Source organism: Macrobrachium nipponense, chromosome 34 (genome assembly GCF_015104395.2).
Source record: "Macrobrachium nipponense isolate FS-2020 chromosome 34, ASM1510439v2, whole genome shotgun sequence".
Classification (NCBI taxonomy): Eukaryota; Metazoa; Arthropoda; class Malacostraca; order Decapoda; family Palaemonidae; genus Macrobrachium; species Macrobrachium nipponense.
This window is the reverse complement of record NC_061095.1, coordinates 7,502,409-7,524,895: the sequence shown is the minus strand read 5'-3', so window position 1 is coordinate 7,524,895 and position 22,487 is coordinate 7,502,409. Positions and strand designations below refer to the sequence as shown.

General features: G+C 41.1%; 1 protein-coding gene across 1 annotated transcript in view; it reads right to left on the bottom strand.

Moving 5' to 3' along the window:
• Positions 1–18,080, bottom strand: part of LOC135207765 (uncharacterized) — a 32,854-nt gene extending 14,774 nt beyond the window's left edge. Inside the window, exon 1 of the mRNA XM_064239590.1 lies at positions 17,964–18,080. The gene's annotated coding sequence lies outside the window, so the exon portion shown is untranslated. The remainder of the gene's footprint in view (positions 1–17,963) is intronic.
• Between the last annotated feature and the right edge of the window lie 4,407 nt (positions 18,081–22,487).

Genomic DNA, 22,487 nt, shown 5'->3' with positions numbered 1-22,487 from the left:
TCTTGCATTTGAAAGGCAAGTATTGCTTTTTCTTAACTTATTGACAAGTGTAAAAAAAAAAGAAATCTTGCCCAAAGAGGTGTGTTTTCAGGTTAACACATTCACTTCCACACACACATAGTATATAAAGAATAAAAACCAAAACAAAAATGCCATTATATCTTGCTCACCTATTCTATTTTAATTCTTAACAAATTACAGATTCTTACAAGTGTGACTAAGCGAGGAGAGAGAGAGAGAGAGAGAGAGAGAGAGAGAGAGAGAGAGAGAGAGAGAGAGAGAGAGAGAGAGAGATCAACTGAAGCGATGAAGTGACACGGTAACTGTAATTATGAATGACCGAGCATGTCCATAAAACCAGCAAAGTCACTGAACAAATGAATAAGTATAAGTAGAGATCTTAATAAACACATTAAAACGACATTAATTTCCACACCACTTTATTCGAGGAGAATTCAATTGGAGACTTGGAGTGTAATAGTTTTCGTCGTTTTATTTTATGAAGGTGGCTCTGTGCCAGCAAGGACTCTTGCTCCTTTCAGCAGCCTATATATTTACGAATAAGGGATTGAGGAGGAGGAGGAGGAGGAGGAGATTAGTTGAATTTATCAGAACTTGAAAAGAAAAACACATCGTTGAAAAAGACGACTCCTACTTGTCCTCTCATGGCCTTCCCCACCATTTCAACCCCATTCCCTTTCCTCAGAAGACAAACTCCCCCACCCCTTTATTAGCATCTATTTATTCTTCAGCCTAACCTATTTGTGCCATTTATGAACTAAGATCATTGTTTATATTGAACAGCAATCATCCGAGGTGTAATAACTGAATAATTCCTCGAGTAAAAGCTCATGTAAAATGGCTCCCTGGTGGGGTACGGCACGACCCCCGGTCTCTGGGTCAAATTGTGATTAATGGTCTCTTAAAGCGATCAACTGAACTTTCATCTTTAAGAGCAGAGTTCGTAAGGGTCACTCAAGGAAACAAGGACATGTGCATCAGCCCGTCTCTTTAAGGCGTGATCGAATGCGGGTTGGTGATATAAATGATCAATTCCTGAAGCGGAACGGACGGAATCGGCAGTACTTTATTGGAACATCTTTTGGATGTAACAATGGTCAAATAAAATGTGCAAAGTACAGCAGAATACGTGTATTTCAACCAACAAGACAACAAAAGAGAACATATCGTACACCGGATTGCACCGCTGAACATAAAACAGTGAAACTAAGAAATTGTCACATTAACAGCAAAAAAAATTATTATATATATATATATATATATATATATATATATATATATATATATATATATTGTGACGTTATAGATCGTCGTCACCCCGCAATTACTAAATAATTTGATTTGGAAAACGGCAGCCATTTCTTTAGAATATCAGCTGATTTTTAGTAACCAGCGGGAAACCCAAAAACCCGCCAGCTAGAGATAGGAAGTTCCCCAGTTGGGGGAAAAGAGTTTTTTATCAGCTGTAGGGACGTATCTCAAAAGGGAAGGGTGTAGGCAGATTGGTACTTCTTAGACCTATACCTTAAGCTCTCTTTCCTGTGACCCCTCTGCTGGCTGTATGCTTGTTTTCCAGGATTTGCCTTGATCGTGGGGGGTTAAGCTGACCTCCAACCCCAAGCAACCCAACTGAATTCTCTCTCAGTCGGCTGCGAGACGTGATCTCGGACAGAGGTCAAATTACCTGCCTTCCTTTAGGCCTACCCAGGGCGTGAGTGGCGCGCCGATGACCCAGGCCTCAGACAAAGGGGCCCCCATACTTTCCTACAAAGAGCCACATTTTCTTCAAAGGTCCACACTGAACACGACATCCAGGTACGTCTTGTGGAACAGCATATTGCCAGTCTCTCCCAACCTATTATCATTGTGATCCTCATTCTCCCAATTCAATTTCCAGCAACAAAAGGAATTCATCCCTTTGTTCCCTCTCACTGCCTCATGGCCGCATGCTTCCCCTTGTGTGATCGTCCCAGACCAATGGAGTCATTGCATACTTCAGTGAAACCTTAAAAGTTCCTTCTCCCCAGTATTAGAGAATTAATTAATCAAAGCAAGAAGTCATTTTTCCTTTTATCTCGTTTAATCTGGGATTCTTTTCCAGATTCCATGAGTCACGTGCCGTCTCTCTGCCGCAAGTGTGCATTAACCCAAGTGAATGAAAATCAGCTTGAATTGAATGAGACTATAAGCCCCAACGTGGGGGCCAATATCATTTAACTTTTCTCCAGGCCAGCACGGGCCTTTTTGTAAATAAATAGTTTTAAAGTAACGAGCTGAGTTTTCTGGCGACCTTCCCTCTAAAGTATTCATTAATAACTATCAGTTTACGGTAAGTTCAAGCAATTCCCTCTTGAAATCCCTCAATTATTTCCGTTTACGTATCTAGTCTCTCACAAGGCCCTATATACGTAACATTGTCGACCTCGCCGAGGATCGAACCTAGCTTGCTTTAAAAAAGCTTGTAAATCGCGTTATCCGTTGTAAAACGTAAACTGTAAATTATTTTACAAAACGTAAATCAAGCACACTTGCAGGGAAAGAAGACACACTGACTCACGGTAAGGTATTCCATTCATTAATATGATTATTCTATAACCAATGTTAGCTTAAGGTACGTTTAAGTATTTTTATTGTAGAAGTGTTTAAAAGAGCGTAGGTAGAAATCTTATTATTGTAACGGCGAATGCGCCAGAGCTTTATTTTAGCGGCGAGCAAACGATTTGCCCCGCGAATTCTCTGTTACTTTGTGCTGTCCTCGTCGGACGAGACAGAGCACGTGTGTAGAATAGATGCCAGAAAGAACCAGATCAAAACTAGGAAGTGCTTTGCCAGGGTTTATTGCTGTGTTTGAAAGCCTAGCTAGTTAGGAGTGTTTTACTAATAGTTACGGCAAAAGAAGTGTACAATTCTTTTGTCTGTGATATGTTAGGGAATCCATTTTAACTTAGTTTTCATTCCAAGTGTTGGTAACCGCTTACCTCTCGGCTAATTCAGCTTCGCGCTCTCTCGCGCCTGCGCGGTCTCAACCAACCTTCGTCTCATTCACAGCGGCAGCCATGTTTTTATCCCTTTAAACATTACCTAAACAATTTAAGCAAAGTAACGTAAGTCTCAAAGTTTTAACGTAAATAATATCGATCTTGGTACTAGTATCTATCGTCCTGCCAGAAAAATTAACGTAATTCGCCTTGAATAAGAAAGTAGTATTTTGTGTTGTAAATTGCCTTCGCATTTACAGAGAATCAGCTGATTCGCCATCAATGCTAGCACACCGTGGTGCTAACCCGCTCTTCTCGCCTCACGTGTTCCACCTCGCATCGCTCACTCGCGCGCTGAGCGAAAATTTCATTTCACTTAACGTAACCTAATTTACAATTGTTTGCTAACATCGTTTCAAATCCTTACCGTAATTTTTCACTTGTCCTTACGTAAAGTTAACGTAAATCTTAAAAGTAGAGTCACTTGCAAGAATTGTTAACGTAAAACGCGTCTTTGTAAAATTCATATTGAAACGCAAATCATTTCATAAGCGCGAGCCGCTAATAGTAACGTAAAAATCGTTCACCACGAGCGCGTTATCATTTTTCATAAAACGTTATCAAAAGCAATTCTTTCATTAAAAACGTTAACGTAAGTAAATCATTTAACGCAAGTTGCGTCATATTAAACTAACATTAGTAGTTCAATTCAAATATAAGGGAGTTCATTCACATATCATTTTTCACCCTCTCCGAGAGAGAGAGAGAGAGAGAGAGAGAGAACCAGAACCCAGTATTCACGAAGCCAAGAGTACTACATCTTACCATTAATTATAGCATGCCGAATTAACCTTATTTAGTCTCTTGTGTCTTCATTTACAGCGTGATACGTACGCGCATGTGTCCAGTGCAGTTTGCAAACATTTATTGTTTCATTTATCGAGTACTTCAGCGACGTGACTGAGCATTTCTAAAAATTTCCATTACCTGTCGTTGCCCGAGTGGTCTTTTCATTTTCTTTATCACGAAAGACTTGCGTTATACCGCAAAGCACAATTCGCACAGGGTGCCACGCCAATTCATTACTTCCAGACAGGGAAGTCATTACAGTTTAGGACTGGCCCACCACCAGTGCACGTCAGGTCTTATCATTTTACAGTGCCACTAATTCTTGACACTGTTCACCGACTGGCCGCTGAAGTACTCCCACCTTTTACTTTCTCTCCTCCACCATTACACTCTGCCATGAGCAGTGCCATTTCACTTCAGTATATTTAAGTATACTGCATGTAGTGTCCGGGAACACACCAGCACGATACCAGTGCTCCAAGGAATGCCTCCATAAATGCCATTGCACCTGTACAGGCCGTACAGGTAGCCATTTTAAACCTGCGTGTCCGTCCTTACGGAACGCCAAATAATTAGTGTGTCCGTGTACAAGGGGTCAGTGATCCCTTCGGAACACTCAACAAGGGAATGCCTCCCAGAAGTGCCGCAATACCAGCACTACTAGTGCTGCCCAAGGAACGCCTCCTCATAAGTGCCGTGCACCTGTATTGGACGTACAGGTAGCCCATTCCAACGTCTCCCAAGCTGGGAACGCCCGTAAGTGTGAACGTACACAGCACACTTCATTCGATTGTTTCACCTCAGCAGAAGGTGCCATTCACAAAGTGCCACCGAGCACCAGTCTTTTCACTTTTTCATTACCACGTCGCAGAACACCTTTCCAAGTGAGTGCCACTTTCCACAGTAGGCACTCCTATTCCATTCCGTACCCTTCCTGGCCATTATTTTCATTTTCATCAGCCTCTACTGCAGCTAAGGGAAATGTCTTCCCCTGCTTCCCGTGACTTCTTTGCCAGAGAGCTAGAGAAGCTCGGAGCCCTCATAACTCTGGGGCAAGGAGGCCGGTTTACACTGGGCAGGAAACTCACCCAGTGGGTGAAGGGACAGGTGGATGATCTGCTCCTGCAAGAGAGAGCCGCCAGAGAAGCAGAGAGGAAGGAAAAAGAAGCAGAGAGGAAGGAAAAAAGAAAAAAGGCAGAGAAAAAAAGGAAGGCAAGGGAAGAAGAGAGGAAGCATGAGCTAGCTCTCAAGGAGAAGGAGCTCGAGGTGGAGAAGGCACGACAGGTGAATGCCGAAGCCCTAGCCATGCAGCCAGCTCCCAGCCCCACGCCTACAGTGTCGTCATACCTATTGCCAGCATTAACGCTCTCATCCCGAAGTGGACTGAGGATGAGCCCGAGGCATGGCTGGAAGAAGTGGAAGCCTTATTCGGAAACTACCCTACCACTGAGATAGAGAGGGCCGCCCTACTTGCCAAGCACCTGGACGGCAAGGCTAAGACTGCCCTCCGCTCACTGGATCAGGGTCAGCGAGGGGGACCTGGTGGAAGTTCGCCGGGTCATTACAAAGGCCTATGAAATCACCCCGGCGAGGTGGAGGCAGCGTTTCAGAGGTCAGGCAAAGGAAGTTGGTTGGGCCTGGGAGATTACTCCTACCACAAAATCCAAGCCGGAAAGCGCTGGCTCGAGGCCATGTCGTGCACCGAGTTCCAGGACCTGTTTAACAGGATCATGCTGGAAGACCTCTACCAGTGTTGTACCTGGGCCACTCGCAGTGCACCTTAACGACAAGCAAACCCAAGACACTTGCGGAAGCTTGTCGCCTGGCTGACGACTGGGAGACCTTCAACCCCTCTCACAGCACCGCCCACCGACGCCATAGTGCCACCCGGTCATCTCTCTGGATCCACTCGGCCAAAGGACGCCCACCAAGGACACCCACGGACTTGCAACGTTTGCAAGAAAGTGGGTCACCTCGCAGCAGAGTGCCGCCTCAAGAGCGCTGAGAGCCACAAACCCCTCAGAACCCTCCTAGGCCACCGAACGGTGCCTCAGCCTCCTCTCAAGACCAATCAGATGCCTTCCGGAGACCAGCCCAGCAGAGGGACTCCTGCAGAGCCTGTGGGGCTACAGGGCACTACTCCCCTGGATATCCCGGGTGCCCCAAGGACGTGCCTTCGACCCGGCACGTCCACCTGATCAGTGCCACAACCCCCTCGGCGTTATGCCCGAGTCCAGGTCTCACCCTGAGCGGGTGTGGACCTCTTCAGTCACAGTGGCACCCCTGGATGGCTCTACCCTACCTGTGACTCTGCCAGTTACGGTAGATACCGGCTCCGATCTGTGTCTTATAGACCGGGACCAAGTGCCAGCCAGTGCCACAGTTGACGAGCACATCAGGTGGGCCATGACTTGGGTCGAAGGACAGTCCAAGACCGTTCCCCACACGTCGTCCTGCAGGTCACCACTCCTTGGTGCACCAAACCTCACCGCCTAGGTGTGGTACGTACGATTCGGCATGGAGTAGTTTCCTATTGGGACGGGACCTCCTCTGGGGATGTCCCTCCCCCACACCACTCCAGGGCCAAGCTACTCACCCACCTCAAATCACGGCCAGAGAGGACTCTTCACCTGTGCCAGAGCACACTGCCAGCCTTGGTGACTCCACAGATTCGCAACCTGTGGGGCCATCTCGGCCTTACCGTCCAATGCCACAGAAGAAGTTCTCGAACCAGTTCTGCCGAGACTGTGGCCGCAAGGGTCACATGTCTGCCAACTACGTAGGGGGTGCGCGAATTACAATATTCCTCCGCCATCGCTATGGCAGTTACCAATCCTTCGTTACTAGGACCCCAGCTCAGGGCCCTATAACGTTGCACCCATCCAAGGTCATTATCCACAAACCATGTCAGAGCCTTTGATGACTCCGGCGCTCAAATCTCCCTGATACGGGAAGAGAAATCAAATCCCCCGAGGGGCTACCATTGATAGACGGCAACTGATCACGATTGAAGGCATCAATCATAGTAAGATTGATCCTTCCCACCGTCCAATTGAGAGTCGTACGGACCTCACCTTGCCAAGGTATGTACACTTGCAGTTGCAAGCTACCTTCCAGGAGGTTACGACCTTATCCTAGGGCATGACCTGAGGTCTCCCATTTCCTTTAAGGGCACGCTGAGAGGTATTGCACCTCCAGTACCCGCCACAGGTCCAGTCGACCTCAACTCTCTGCCAGTGCCACTTGGCAGCACTGAGCAGTGCCAAGCTCCGTCCAGCCTGGACGTAGAGCCACCACCGAACTTGACTCTGTGCCTGGCCCCGAGCTAGCGCCGGCGCCTAATATTATCAAGGATCCTCCTACAGGAGATCCTCCAACAGGCATGGAGCTTACCACAGCCCATGGCCAATCACTAGTTCCTTCTTCTTCATCCTTACCTCTGTCGCCCGAGGATGAACCTCCGGCAGACCTTACCTTCATACCTCCTCTGGAAAAAAAAAACCAGGAACTGCCCGACCAGGAGTCAGCCTGGAGTTTTCCCCTTACGACGGCTGTGCGCAGCAGCCGGAGTGAGGGCCTCCCCTAGCAGTAGGTTCCACCTCTACGACGGTTGCTGCAGATACCGAAGTAGGGTGTTCTCCTGCAATCCCTCAGGCTACCACTGCCTCTGCTCCTGCCGGCGTTTCTGGCCTTTCCCCAGAGTCGGTGCCTCCGTCTACTCCTAGGACTGGTATAGCCAGGTCCTGGAGGAATAAGAAGAGAAGAAGGGACGTCATTAACATACTAACAAAAAGAGCCACATGCTCTCCTTGACACCTGTGCCGAGGTTACAGTGTCGCATTCAATTGCAGAGTGATCCTGGCAACCTACCCAGAGAAGGTAGCCAGCCCGATCCCTGCCAGTAGCACTAACCCTCTAACCCCTAGCCATTGTAATACTAACCCTCATTTAAAATATAATTACCTCATTGCATTTCCCTCCTGGTCAACTAACAACTCATCATCCCCACCGCATCATTACCTCTCATTATGTATTCTAACAATTCCGTCACTGAACTACTGCTGTGCGTACCACACTCTGGAATGATTGCGTCTCCATTTAACTGTATTGAGTAGGTTAGGCTAAGTGATTTAGTACCAGGGCATTAGGTTAGTAGCAAGTAGAATTTTCAAGTAACCACTTATCTAGGGGTAGAGTAGACTGTCGTCACAAGACAACCCGTAGTTATTTATTAGGCTAGACTACATCACTACATTAAGTTAGTACACTTAGCATCTTGCCTATAAGTAGGTAGGCCACTGTAGTTAGCTGTATCGCTGCTCAAAAAAAAAAAAAAAAAAAAAAAAAAAAAAAAACTTCAAGTTGGAGTAGGAGAACTGGGTAGTCGAGACGATCAATTTATTTAAGCCAAGACCTTCACACCCGAAGGGAGTGAATGCCTTCTTAACAGGGGGAGCTGTGACGTTTATAGATCGTTCGTCTACCCCGCAATTAACTAAATAATTTGATTTGGAAAAACGGCAGCCATTTCTTTAGAATATCAGCTGATTTTTTTAGTAACCGCGGGAAACGGGAAACCCAAAAACCCGCCAGCTAGAGATAGGAAGTTCCCCCAGTGGGGAAAAGAGTTTTTTTGTTTTTTTTATCAGCTGTAGGGACGTATCTCAAAAGGGAAGGGTAGTAGGCAGATTGGTACTTCTTAGACGACCTATACCTTAAGCTCTCTTTCCTGTGACCCCTCTGCTGGCTGTATGCTTGTTTTCCAGGATTTGCCTTGATCGTGGGGGGTTAAGCTGACCTCCAAACCCCCAACCCCCGCAACCCAACTGAATTCTCTCTCAGTCGGCTGCGAGACGTGATCTCGGACAGAGGTCAAATTACCTGCCTTCTTTAGGCCTACCCAGGGCAGTGAGTGGCGCGCCGATGACCCAGGCCTCAGACAAAGGGGCCCCCACCATACTTTCCTACAAAGAGCCACATTTTCTTTCAAAGGTCCACACTGAACACGACATCCAGGTACGTCTTGTGGAACAGCATATTGCCAGTCTCTCCCAACCTATATCATTGTGATCCTCATTCTCCATTCAATTCCAGCAACAAAAGGAATTCATCCCCTTTGTTCCCTCTCACTGCCTCATGGCCGCATGCTTCCCCTTGTGTGATCGTCCCAGACCAATGGAGTCATTGCATACTTCAGTGAAACCTTAAAAGTTCCTTCTCCCCAGTATTAGAGAATTAATTATCAAAGCAAGAAGTCATTTTTCCTTTCTTTTATCTCGTTTAATCTGGGATTCTTTTCCAGATTCCATGAGTCACGTGCCGTCTCTCTGCCGCAAGTGTGCATTAACCCAAGTGAATGAAAATCAGTTTGAATTGAATGAGACTATAAGCCCCAACGTGGGGGCCAATATCATTTAACTTTTCTCCAGGCCAGCACGGGCCTTTTGTAAATAAATAGTTTTAAGTAAACGAGCTGAGTTTTCTTGGCGACCTTCCCTCTAAAGTATTCATTAATAACTATCAGTTTTACGGTAAGTTCAAGCAAATTCCCTCTTGAAATCCCTCAATTAATTTCCGTTTTTACGTATCTAGTCCTCTCACAAGGCCCCCCATATACGTAACAATATATATTATATATATATATATTATATCATATATATATATATATATAATATATAAAGCCTGGTACGTGTGCGTTAGTAAAGAGCGTACATAAGCTCAAATAATCCTAAGCAACTCCTTGTTTTTGTCCACTTGAAGCACAAAACAACGAAAATAAATAAACAAAATCGTTATGTCCTTTCACCCCATCACAGAGATAAAAAAAAATTGCAACTCATAGCCGAGATACAAGTACAGGCAATGAGGGGGCTGCTGAATAAATCACCCTTAATTCAAATCCTATAGAGCCTTATCTATGGGGAGTATGCAAATGGATGCCCATCTGCGCATGTGAAAGCTGCATTTCACTCCAATATCTTTTTTCTTTGCATTTTTTTTTAGAGGACGGGGTCAGCTCTGCTCATGAACGCAGAGGGAAATAACACGGTCATGGTTTGCAGAAAAAAAAAAAATTTAATACAAAATATAAAAAACAAAGGTTAGGTAAATAAACTAACTCAGCTATAAATGCATGGTAGGATATTAATTCTTCCCGTCATATTGGAACGAGCTAGAAAAAATTTACCGTTACTTGTCACTGCTATATTACTAAACGTGATATCATTATCGGTATCAAATGGTATTATTTTCACAATCTCCTTCAACTAAATCCAAAAAAATAAATAATATATTTGTATTCATGACAGTTTTATCAACGATAAATGTTAAATGCAGAGAATTATAATTGACTATAAAGAAAAAGGAAAAGGCACAACTTCCTCCCTATAATCCAGATTAACAGTCTAATTCTGGACAGCTCTCCTCCGTTTTTGGTTCCCTGAATTAAAAGCAAGTCCTCCAAACAGATAATAGCTTTCCCACTTCATTAGGGACACCTCTTCGAGAAAGAGATCCTCCCTTTTCGAAATCTCACAGTTGCTCTTCAAGATTCATTGCTCTCAGAGGTTTCTAGGCCACGGAAAATCTCCTTTCTTGTTTCAAATATAAAATTAAAACTCATTTGACCTACGAAACCAATTTTTTTTCTTTTATCTCTCCTCCAAGCGTATGTGCACTGGCCTCTTTTGTTTATTGCAGGCTTTCTCTTCCTCATCTCCAGGACCATGTATCATCCTTGAGATTCTTTTCCATCTCCATCTCTTAATAGTGTGCATCATCACATGTTTTTCTGTGGCCGTCCCCCCCTCTTGAAAACAATTATAGCATCCCTTATTTTCGCTCTCATTCCCTTTCCGTAGTACAAGTATTCTTCTCTCTCTCTCTCTCTCTCTCTCTCTCTCAGATGAGAAAGCTTCGGGGGATATTGTGCAAATGTGCTAAACTCCGTTTACATTGTCATTTAACAGAAGGACTGGTGGCGGATTTCATTACCCAAACAATCCTTTTCAGGTTTTCTTTCCCTAATACGTACCATCATGATTCTGTCTGACTGGGTACATTTCAGTGCACACTAAATGAAAACCTACATTTTTTAAAATAAAAATACTATCATTCATTTTTAATAAAAAAAAAATACTATGAATTTTAAATAAAATTTTTTATCATTCAATAAACAAAAAAATCAATATTAACATGTGACAGCAACAGCTAAAATAAACTCGGCCTAAAACAAATACAAAATATTACTTTACATTTGAAGAAAAATAGTGCTAATATACTACACAATAAAAGGAAGAAAATTAAGATACAAAAATAATTAAATATCTCTTAAGATAATAAAGCATACGAAATATAAATAACACTGAATGGAAAATATCAATCGAAAAGAAAATATTGAACAATAAGAAGGGGAAATGTGGACTGTATACACGCACCTTACGAAAAAAAAAAAAAATTCGAGAAAAATTTAATGAGTGCAAAAGAAGACATCCCTGAATGATTGAGAAAGTCAAAACCTAAATAACTCTGCCATCTGGCTACACTATTAACTGCTCATAAAGGCATATTAACATTACTCAGTTGTGTTTTTATGACCATGCAAAAGCTCATTCTACCTCGCGTGTCCCTCAAACAGATGCAGTTCTTGTCAGTCCGAGTTCAGAGAAAGCCTCTGGAGGGGATCTCCAGAATTCCCTCATGACAAAACAGGCTGGGGAGGTGGAAGAGCTATAGGGATGGAGTGGGGAGGAGGGAGTGGAGGAAGGGAGGTCGTGGGGAGCGGTGTGAGGGAGTCCCAAAGAGGCCTTCTTCTTACCTATTTAATCAACCCGAGTACAGCGTGAAGTGACGGTTGACCAGTCATGTGTGATGGGGTAAACAAAATGCCGATGCGTCGGAAAACACTCGGGAAGAAACAACACGACCCAGGGTTAATGTGTCAAAGGGATGTTGCTGCAATACGAACAGGTATCCAATGCGGGGATAAAGTAAACGAGGAGGAACCGGGAATAGAAGTTCGAAAAAAAACATCCCCCTAGTGACTGACGGCATGTACTTCATCTGCTAAAGAACGGCCTCTCTAGGTTCGTGAGCTATGGAGAGGAGAGGATGGGTACTTGTTTGTGAAGGGCTAAGTATACCCTACTCAGGGTCAGTGGCAGGTGTGTTGAGAAGGATATAACAAACTGAAGGAGGAGTGTCAGACTAAAGCAATGAAATGGCAACCGTCAACTAAAAAGCAACAAAAGGACAGAATGATAATATTAAGTTAAACAAGGCAAATAGATATCTTAAGCAAATAGACAGTTGAAACTTAAATTGAATACTCATATAAGTATGGAAATGGGAGAAGCGTTAAGCATAAATCCGAGATAAAAGTAAAATCGTCCATTCAACGGCGCAAAGAAAATAGAGAATGAAAAAAATCATGATGTTCAAATCTGTGTTGAAAGACGAATTTATGCCATGCACCGGGGCACTTTGGCATTTGAAATTTGGGAAATCTTGTAAAATTAGTATTTGAAACCCACTCTCTCCACGTGTGTGTGTGTATGTGTGTGTGTAAGCTTTCTGTATGTATGTATGTATGTATGTATGTGTATGGTATATATAATATATATACACACACACACACACACACACACGCACGCACGCACACACACACACACACACACACACACACACATATATATATATATATATAAATAAAAAAACAAATAATATATGTTTGAGCGGAGGCATTTCGCCAGGCCTTATCAGTAGGCCATCAGCTGCAATAAATCTATAAGTTCAGTGATATTTACAAGGCCTGACAGGGGCATGTGGCAGTAACTTACTCCGAAAGGTCAATAACCAAAACTATTTACCGAGTCAAGCAATAACCTTTGGAGAAAAGGAACACAACCGAAGCATATAAAAAATAACAAGCAAAAGCAATAACTTTAGCTTTCGAAACAGACTAGAGAAACTATCTCCCTTGAAAAAAAAAAATCAGTGGCTTATATGAAAGAAATCGTCATCCTTACAATGGAAAAAATTATTCATGAAAAAGGAATTTAGCAAATAATAAAAGAATCTCCATACAACTTTTTTTTTTCTTTTGAGCGCAACAAATTGTTTTGATTTTCTAGATGTTTACGTTATCAGGAGAAAATTTACAGGCAATGGAGAAGGGTGTAAACTCCCATAAATCAGGAGGGTAGCCCGATATATCAAATGGACCAGATGGGTGATTTTGGAAGACAGTGCACAGGGCTATATTGGTTCGTATCCTTTATTGAGAGGATATAGAGCACCGTATCACTTTAAAATCATATGTTGCTTCAGACATTTAAATAGTATGACGACGTCTATTTCTACAAAAAGGTTTCTTTTATTTCTGTCATGGAAAACAGAACCCACACGTTGGAGGCAAGCATCAGCCATAAAATCCTCATCAGGAATCAATTACGTTAAGCCTAATTCTTCAGTCTCGCCGGCTCTTCACCGACCACCATGCCTCTCAACAGTTGTTCAACGCTCCAGTATATATATAGAGGTTTTTGTTACTGATGTTACAGTGACTTAGAAATAGCCTTTTGGAATGCTGTTATATAGTATAGAGTTTTGTCACTTGATATCGAATACACTATAACACGGGAATAGCTTGCGCCAATGGAATTATTATTGATAAGTACATCTGGCCCGATAAGGAATTCGGACCTGGACCTAAGGTTTACCACTGCGTGAAAAATGGTTGACTCCTTCGGCAGGCAAGGGGTACATCTAGCCCGGCCTGGATTCGATCACGCGATTATCAGTTATAATTACACTTCCGTGTAAGTCATACCAAGGGCATAGTAAATATATAAATATATATATTCTGATCTACTAACGATATTCAAAATACGTTTTCATGTAAACTATTATTACTGTAAGCCGAGGAAATAGTGTACACTGTACCACTTGGCAAAGAAAAATTTGAAGTAAGGCCTTTTCCTTCCTTAAATTCCATTCTCTTTTACTAAACGGAAGAACAAAATTATCATTTGAACCATCGCCTTATTATGCTGCCAATATGGCTATTTTTTCATGTTCCTGTGTAATCAAAAACACCTTTATTTCTATCTGCCTCATCATTAGGAACTGTGACAGCTGAAAACCAAGCCATGTACTGTGTACACAGACAGTGCATTTATGCTCATAATAAGTTCTAAGTGATAAGAACAAGAACAACGCCGTATTTCCGTATTGTTAACTATATTATTTTTCTAAAAAGCTGGACAGACGCCAATTTACTGACGAGTAATGAGTGCGACCTTTCTATTGGACAGGACTGAATCTCATGAACTCACGAAGGGAATCAATCTCCCGACTTCATGACAGGACTGATTAACTGGCCATGAAACCTTCCGTTGAATCAGTACCAAACGTTTATCAATATTACCAATCATTCATATGACTCGATCCCGGAAGAAATAGGGAAATCTAAACAAAGCTCCTCACGTATTTGGTGACTCGTCCAGACCTTGATAATCACAGCGACTCCACCCATACGGATCCGTTAAGTGTAATTGCACATAAGATAATCAAAATCAAAATTAAGAAATATAAGTTCACCTCGCCAACAGAAGGTCCCTAGTTCGATCTTCGATCTCAGTGCCTTTGTTGACTGAAGTAGCGGATTCTGTATCTTGTTGATTTCAGTAGTGCATTATGCATCTAGAAGTTCGTTGACTGCACTGGATCGCACCCCGGTGAAGAGGGCATAAGGGTAGCAACCTCATCCCAAAAATTTGCTGAGAATCTGACAGATAACAGCTGCTGGAGGCTATGACGAGATGAATACGAAAATAGCTATTTGAATCAACAAGCCAAACCAAACGAGCTCCATCGTCATACAAACAAGCTCAAGTGAATTTAGAATCAAAACATCAAATATCACATTTAATGACGTTCAAACAAGCGGCGTGGGTTGTAAGAGCGTTTCAATCATTGGAAGGGACATTGCCTCCTCTGTCAGCTGTCTGTTATTTATATATATATATATATATATATATATATATATATATATATATATGTATGTGTGTGTGTGGCGCACAAAGCAACAGTTAGCGCATGAAGTTAAAAATATTGGGTTACATTATGCACAAAATCATGAGGTCTCTTGAACTCTCAAGAGTTAATATACTTTTGTATACGAGAGTGCTGCAGTAATAACGTCGTTGTACGAAGAACTACACGAAGAGAGAGAGAGAGAGAGAGAGAGAGAGAGAGAGAGAGAGAGAGCGAGAGAGAGAGGAGAGAGGGGGGGGGGTGGGGGTTGTATGCGTGAATGAATAAACTGCCTATTTTTTCCTAGCTTATCTTCAACTTTGGATTTCTTACAAAAAACTATCTTAGTAGCAGTAACAGGTTCACAACTCAATAAAACTATTTCATCTTATTTCTACTAAAAAATGTATTCCTAGTAGTAGATTTGGAAGCATGCAAAAATAAATAAGGTGCTTAAGTATGGTAAAAACTAAGTACCGGAACCCAAAAACACATTTATCAGCAATGCAAGTTATAAACGCTATATTTGTAAGTTAATATTGTGAAGTCAACTCTCTCTTCAACTTACTTAATACACTGGTATTATATTTTTCGCATTAATTAAAATTATATGAATTAATTCATGGATGATTCGGATAAACGGAATATATATATATATATATATATATATATATATATATATATATATATATATAGATATATATATATACTATGGGATATGAAAAGTTCATTACAGAAAAAGCGGATATCGAGATGAAGGCAGTAAGCAGAATACAAGAATTGTAAGGTGATTAATTAATCCCAATAAGAGAGAGAGAGAGAGAGAGAGAGAGAGAGAGAGAGAGAGAGAGAGAGAGAGAGAGAGAGAGTAATCAAACTCGTTTCCCATTCAATATAATTGTTCCCTTACGTTTCTTCCTGAAGACATTCCTTCTTCCAATTTTCTCATCCCGTAGGACATTTTTTTCATTATCACTAAAAGGTCAGGTGAACCAGTTCCTATGCTGACGTGCTACAACTGTGTGTGTGTGAGAGAGAGAGAGAGAGAGAGAGAGAGAGAGAGAGAGAGAGTACTCCATAAACCGGAAAGCATTGCAATAACAACGTTAAAGAGGGAGAGAGATTTTGCTCGCTTACTGAAATTATGCAAAGGCAAATTCTGACCAGCGACCCTCTTTGTTAGTGGATCACAAATCGTTCAGTTGTAAACAAATAACATTCATTCTAAAAAAAAAAAAAAAAAAAAAAAAAAAAACTGAGGTGATCAAGTTCTTTACTTCACAGTTCGAAAGTACTCAAACTACAGCAGGTGCGTGATCACAACAGTACTGGGATAAGCCAACTAATTACGTCTAAAATCTTTCTGAGAACCACTGGCTTCCGCTTACATGATGGCCATTATTTTCCTCATAACAATTCTTAATAAGTTCCGTAATTTACTTTTATGGAATATTGGTACCCTGATAACTTCTTGTTTTATCTTTGAAAAAAAAAAAATTTTCGAACTGTACTTCCCAGGTCTTTCAATACTTGTATGAGACATTACTGTATCAAATATTCGTAGACAGAGTTTGACAAACTGTAATGCATCAAAACCTCACAAAATGTATAGTAAATTACAATATCTGTCAAACTTTAATAGATGACGTAAGCGTTAAACCATTCGTCTACACAACACACATACGGAAGGATCTTATAATACACCATTAAAGGTAACAGTTTATCCGTCTACAGCCGAGCCTTGGAATTCTCTTTGATGTCTTTTACTTATCCTTCCTCTTTTCAGGGTTGTGCTACGCTACCATAACACTCACACACACACACACACACACACATACACAGCCAGCCACGCGCGCGCGCTGAATGGCAAGATCACCACAATCACACCTGACTTTGGCAAAATAAAACCGTCAAGGTGTGCCTAAAGGGCACCGAGTCGAAAGGAGGGAGTGTCCGACGGAGGGTGTGTATCCGCTCAGCAGAAAAAAAAAAAGAAATAAAATTAGTATCCAGCCGACAGCTTCCAAAATGTCACGGTATCACACAAATACTCGTCGTCAGTCAGTGTCGCGTGCCCCAGGTAAATCGCCAGTTCCTCGCCATTCACTGAGGACGCGCGTGCGCGCACAAAAAACAGACGGCCTGGTCACGTGCGCAACACCGTGTGATAATTGGATCGGGGAAGAAAAAAAGGAATTAAGTTAGGTATTTCTCTCCCCTAACTTCATTCCCTTTTCAATGAATAGTTTTCATCACGGGAAATGAGTAAACTGGTGGTATTCTTAGTACGTATGTTCGTATCACTTGGATATTGGTCATTCATACTGAATGATATTGCGTTTTTGATTGATGCCTGGGCACTTGCTGGTTAATGCACCATAATCTGAACATCGTCTCGCCAATGCTTAACACAACACCGATAATAATTTTCTAGACAATCACTCAGTCTTCGACAACGTAACATTTAAAATATTATCTAAGTATCCAGTCTTCAACCAACTTCGACACAAAAAACAGAAATGAATATCATTTTCCACTTAAATGTACATATATATAACTCACAGAAATCCTCTACAAGAATCACTGCACCGGTGAGAGTGACTTTTATATGTGAAAAGTCGTAGCATTTCGGTAGCTCAGGGCAACAGACCAAATGACGCAACAACGTCTGCTACGCTTATAATCGTAGATGTACGCGAATGCCAAGGTTGGGACAGAAGCCGCACACGCGACTCGCGACGTCATGTATACTCCTTACGCTTCTGGTCACCTTTGACAGACACGTCGCACACAGTGACAACACATCCACTCACAGATTCATTAAAATTAACGATACGATGAATCAGCATCTCGATTCATCTACAGGAAGAGAGAGAGAGAAAGAGAGAGAGAGAGAGAAAAGGTGGGGGAAAGGAGAGCAAGATAGCGGTCCCCGAACACCGTGGGGGTAGGAAGGGTGTGGTCGCATTGCCAGGGAGCATGAGAGTCCCAATCCCACACCTCTGAACGGTATTCGGCTACAAAACATCTCTGTTTCTCCTATTTCCATTTTCCTTTCCAATTCACTTTAGTCACACGTACGATCCTCCTGACGGCGGCGTTGAAGAGAAGGGCGTCGCATCCTCAGCGTATCCACGTCAAAGGCTGCTCTACATCCACGTGGCAAACGCCTAATAAATGAACCACACCACCTTAAAGACCAGCTCAGACTGAAACCTCCTCTCTTGGCTGGACAATCTGACCTTTTCTTTACGGGGGCAAATATTCGCACCGCTCTGGTCTGGAGCTGCTCATTCTGATATTTAGAGGAACATTATTGTGCAATGTCGCTCGCTCATTACGGTCATGACGCTTTCTCAGTCACTCGGCGGTTGACAATGCACAATACAAAAACAGCTCCTTATATTTCCGAACGAACTGCCTCTTTCATATCAGACTTTTTCACAATATTCAAACGCGAACTCCGTCACAGACCTGCCTGAATCTACCCTCACGTAACAAAGGGCATAATTATGGCTGCTAACTCTATCCAGGTATCTCCTTATCTTATCTACACGAACTCTCACCTTCGCCGTATCAAGAAAATGCTTCTGCCTTGACTGAGAGAAAGTAAAATCATAGAATACTAGTTACCTTAATTACTTTAGTTACTCCTTATCCGCCCTTCAACAAGCATAGGCTTGGTAACTCCGCACTTGCGGGATGTAAACAAAGATGAACCTTGATATTCTAGACGACGAAATTCTTCGATCTCGGATTTTTTTCCCCAGACACCGCTGACTCCAGTTACCTAAATCATCTGGTCATTATAGTAAATTGTGCCCTTTGTTAAATTTCATCATCGATTCGACAAAGAGTGAGGCACTCGCATTCCGACAGTATATCTCAAGTACATTAGCGTCAATGAGGACATGACTATTCTTTATGCAAATCTAATTTCTGTTCTGATATGCTTTTTCCCTGAGCTCCACATTTCAGATATGTAACGTGTTCCCAATTACTGCAAATGCACTGACATACCAAAATACCAAGGTAGATTAGAAACCTCACAACTATCACGGTTTTTGTTATAGTAACAGCTTCACCGATGAAGGATACAGAGCAATGTACGGAGGCCAAAATTCCTTCATGTCATTTCCTCTGTGAGAAATAATTTCAGATTTTTTCTCTCCTACAACATAACTACTGGCCATGCCAAAATAAAGACACCGTTCTCTTCTCTCTCTCTCTCTCTCTCTCTCTCTCTCTCTCTCTCTCTCTTATATGCTTGCGACATTGCTCATGTTCATGCCTGGGTGGCTCAAATGTCAGAAGTTTAAGCTACATTTTTAGTAACAACTACATGGTCACAGCAAATTTTTCTTACCTCTTTCTTAACATGAGTCTTTAACCTTATGCTTCTTCTTGCACAATACAGTGCCTAGTAACAGATGACTTAAGATAAGCGCGCGCGTGCACACATATTATATATATAATCTATATACATATGTATTTATAATATAATTATTTATATATATATATATATATATATATATATATATATATATATATAGAGAGAGAGAGAGAGAGAGAGAGAGAGAGAGAGAGAGAAGTGCCTGTATGTCATACACAGCAAGTCTAGACTTTGAGAGACAACACGGCCATCTACAAAACAACATTAATTCTCCTGTTGTTGTTTTAAGGATGACTTTTTTTTTTTTTACTTCTTTTTTCAGGGATATCTACGACCTACTTCAACTATTGGACGTCGAAGAAAATGCCACAAGAAGGCCAGTTTAAAACTGGAGGTTACCAGGTACGCAGTACAGGTAGTACACAGATATGTACGTGAAGACAGGTAGTGCTGAATGGTCAGCCGTTTAAATATTTTTGTAATCGAAAGCATTCACTGCATTCAAAATTTGCCTGAATTAAGAAATAAGAATGTGGCAATGTACAAACGTCGTTATCAAGTATGTTGGGCTGATACCTGTTTGAGGGTATGCGGTGCACTATAAGCATTACTAAAGGTTGCATGAAGCGGCCTTTCAGCCTTAACTGAGCCCACTGATAAAGCTTTTATTTTACCTATATATATATATATATATATATATATATATATATATATATATATATATATATATGTGTATGTATACATAAACACGCACAAATTCGTCCTAAAAACTTTATGCAAAATATGTCCTCTTAAAACGTATGGTATATATGATATATACATATATATATATATATATATATATATATATATATATATATATATATATATATGTGTGTGTGTGTGTGTGTGTGTGTGTTTATATAATGTATATTATGTACTAAACAATGATGAGAGAGAGAGAGAGAGAGAGAGAGAGAGAGAGAGAGAGAGACGTATCTTGGACCAAATAGAAAGACAAAATTAAACTGTTTTCACAAAAGCAACAAATCATTAAAAGCTTTGATGGACATTTACAAAAACAAGTAAAAAATGTGCCGAGGTTTTTTTTTATCACAATCGAGTTTTCTGTACAGCGTATAATGCTGTATGAAACTCTCAGCCGCGGCCCAACGAAACTTTTAGCCATGGTCCAGTGTAGGCTTGTGCTATTGTTACCTATAGCGATGCCGGACGCACGATCATGACTAACTTTAACCTTAAATAAAAAACAAACTACTGAGGCTAAAAGGCTGCAATTTGGTATTCTTGATGATTGGAGGGCGGATGATCAACATACCTATTTGCAGCCCTCTCGCCTCAGTAGTTCCTAAGATCTTATGGCGGACAGAAAATGTGCGGACGGACAGACAGAGCCATCTCAATACTGCTCTTCTACAGAAAACTAAGAAGGAAGACTCCAAAAACTTAAATAAATCCTTTGACCCATCCGAATTCTCCCATCCTCTCTACGTATAAGACCATACTTTTCCAACATACTTTGGTTGATGTTATCGCACTCGCTGACTTATAATCACATCAAAGAATCCTTCATTTCATAATGTACGTCTTCAACACTCCTACCCTTGGTTCTATGTTAAAGATAGTTAATTTACACAGTTCTAGTTTCCTTTCTTTTAATTATATACGTTTCAATTTCAAGAGGGAATCTTCTCTTACGAATCGCTTGAGATATTTCAAGTAACCACACAAGATTAAAGTTTACATAAGTAATCTTTAATCTCATATATCAGATATGAGTGAGTCATAGAATTGGTGAACCAAAAAAAATCAACTAGGTATTGTTACAATTCTTGAAAAAGTTAAGTGTTCGTGGAAGCAAATGTTGGAATGTACGACTTATTTTATAAGCCATTTCTCCTTTATTGATGAAGTGGGGATGGGTGTAAATAAATGACAATGCTATAATGAATGGTTTACGTGGCATAGTCTTCCAAGGCCCATCACTTGTTGTTTTTGATTAAGCTGACCTTGTGTCAGCACGGGCTCTTGCTCACCGAGCAGCCGGTAATCCCGTCACTTTAACTTTCTTATCACTAAAACTGCTACCATGGAAATGAAACCATTTAAATTTTCGTCAAATCCTCCAGCTCGCAAAATCATCTGCAAATACCTGGCATTCTATTATTTTCTGCCACTGCCGGTCAGGCTCAATTCCTTATTTCATTTCAGTAGTTATTTCCTTTTTTTAATCTCTTACTAAGATGTCAACATGAAAACACCCAAGAAGGCACAAAACACCTTTTCACTGAAATCCACAAGCCGGTATGAGTACCTTCCGGACCGATTCCAAGGGAAGTCAATAATATTAATAGAAATACCTGTATTTGTAGTAGCAAAAAAGGGGGTACCGAACAGTACTGACAGTTAAACAGGATATTGTTGGATAATATTAATTTTAAAATATACTCTCTCTCTCTCTCTCTCTCTCTCTCTCTCTCTCTCTCTCTCTCTCTCTCTCTCTCTCTCTCTCTTACTTGGTATGAATTTAATCTTGTTTTGATAATTCTTGTACACAAGCTAACCAGCTAAACTGGCTAACAAAACGGAATAAATGTCAATATATAACTGATAAATAGAAAAAAAGGAAAAACTAAATATAGCAAAATTTAAAAATCACATCAAAATTCTAGTTCACGAAGTCGGCGTTGTCAACTGACAATTGCTTTATAATTTTCAGAACAGGTTGCTTAGGTATGATTTTTAATTAGGTTAAATAGTTCAGATTTAAATACCTGACCTACCAGTTTTTGCTTGTTCTTGTTACAAATGTGCATTTCGTTCTTTGAAACGTTCCTTGTTAAGTTAATAAACTTTCTGTTATATTCTGGTATGAATGTGCTTTTGTGAAATAATAATAATAATAATAATAATAATAATAATAATAATAATAATAATAATAATAATAATAATAATAAACGTAATTTTACTCATTCTTTCATTTAGTAACACAGTTACTTAGAAAGTTAATGGTTTTCTTGTTATATTGTGTATGAATGTACTTTGGCGAAATATTAATAATAATAATAATAAATTACTCTTCCTTTCACTTGGTAACTGTGTTTACGAGTGTTTGAAAAATTCCACACTAAAAAAGAAGAGAAGATAATAGTCTTAAAGAAATGCCTAACCTCAAGTACAAAATACTCATAATCTTTGCACATGACACGAAC